The sequence below is a fragment of the Pinus tabuliformis genome, chromosome 6 (genome assembly GCF_031772625.1).
Source record: "Pinus tabuliformis cultivar Carrire ecotype Pingquan chromosome 6, CPIR1, whole genome shotgun sequence".
Taxonomy (NCBI): domain Eukaryota; kingdom Viridiplantae; phylum Streptophyta; class Pinopsida; order Pinales; family Pinaceae; genus Pinus; species Pinus tabuliformis.
Window position 1 is genome coordinate 717,533,359 of NC_142292.1, and position 2,045 is coordinate 717,535,403.

Here is a 2,045-nt window from a genome sequence, read left to right on the forward strand (position 1 = left end):
AAAATCATGATGATGATGACACTGAGGAGGGTTCAGAAGAACCAGAATCTGAATAGGAAACTGTCTTTCTATTAACTCTGGATGTGTCTGAACACATGCCAAATGATTCTCCTGTCATGGCAGTGCAATTGTTCTTTGGTAAGCCATGCCATTACTTGGTGTTTTTATGACTTCCATACCTAATGGTTTGAAAGTTTGACTACTGTAGTTTGGTTGAAGTAATGATCCATGGATGGTAATGCCCATTAGATGTATAAGCGTGCTAAGCTTTTGCTTGGAAGGTGCTTAGAAATCTTTTGGCTTTCTGAACATTGCGATCTCTTGTATGACTGTAGATGAGTTCCTATTTATTGACTGTTATTCTACATAAGCAGAGTACACTTTGGCACTTTGGTGCATAAGCACCTTGACTCTGCCTCTGTAATATTAATTATAAAATTCTAGCAGACAAGATCTGTGAGGAGGTGCTCCAAATTTCTAGGAAAACATCATATATTTATGATGATATACCATTGCTTAGTAAATTGATGCAAACAAATAACAGTTTTTTTTTTTTTTTTTTTTTTTTTTGTGGCAAACGAATATATGCATTTACTGGGAACCAATTACAACTAACAACCAAAGATACTACTTGAATCTGAAATCTTCCACCTTTGCTTGCTAAGCAACTATTTATCTGTTGATATTTCTTCATCCTTTTTCATTCTCACTCATCTTGTTCTTCATTTCTGTGCATGATCCTTCTTTCCTGCTCACTTTGTCATCTTAATTGCTCCATCTTAGTCATATTAAGCTTCTCTTCTCATTATTCGCCAAGTTTCCCCATCCATATGGCCTCTCTTGGGAATCTATTTCTTGAGTATTAATTCCTAGAGTCGACATACTGTTATCCTTTCTACTACTATTGTTTATAGGAACTTATTCTAGCGTAGGCACCTACACTTCATTTGGCAGCTCCCAAGGGGCATGTTCTTTCTTGGGAAAAATATGATTCTGATTTATGCCTATAGCCTTACCATACATTTTGATGTCATCCCAACCAAGTCTACGTAGGAATTTCGCTATTAGATGTATGGTATTATGGCATCCCAAACATCTAAAAGGGATTCCCCAGTAATCCACTCGTTTTATGATAGATTGTGTACTCTAATAGATATCAAGGGTAGCCGAGAGACCTTTTATGGAATCTGGTTCAATGAAAAACCATGCTACTCATTTTTCTAGAAGGCCAGCACTCCCTTCATCGACATAATAGAATTTTCCTATCTTGTTGGCAATTTCCATGATTTCCTTCTTGGTCCATAGTTCCAAAGGAAGGCTAGGGAGTTTAACCCATATGTATTTTCGCTGGGGATCTTCTTTAATAGGATTAAATCCGACTGTCTAATTCTACAAGCATAAAAATCCCCTACCTTTCACACATGAGATTGAGCCAATCCTATCTGCATCTTCCACTGTCATGAAGTGGAATCCAAACCAACTATTGAGGAGCATGCTTACCTTCGGTCTATTTCCAACAATACAGAACCAACATTTCTGCACCCATTCTTTCATTTGTCCACTAGACATCCTAATGTGTTCCCAGTGGCCCACCAATACCTTATGCTTCATCTTTACCACATTATCCCAATATATATCAATACCCATAATGAGTTTTTGAATCTGTTCCTGGTTCTTGATCGATTTCTTTTACGTTTGTCTATTTTTTTTGGATCGGGTTCCATTTGAAGATTCCTTTCCAAGATATGTATCTGAGTCCTCATGTTGGGATGTTTTCAACAGGCCAATGGATGTGGGAACTTGATTTGGTCTTCCCAGTCTCTCTGCAAATTCATTTTCTATGACTATCGATACTTCTATAATTTTCCTGTCGTCATAAATCTATTCCATAGAAAAAGATTGACCAACCATGTCAATATTGACTATTAGAACTGCATTACTTTTTAAAGCCAACGTACTGGTCAGCACAATGCTACTACATATGGGTGAAAATAAAATCCAAATAAAATGTGAAAGTGTGACCGATTTTATTTGTACTATAGAAC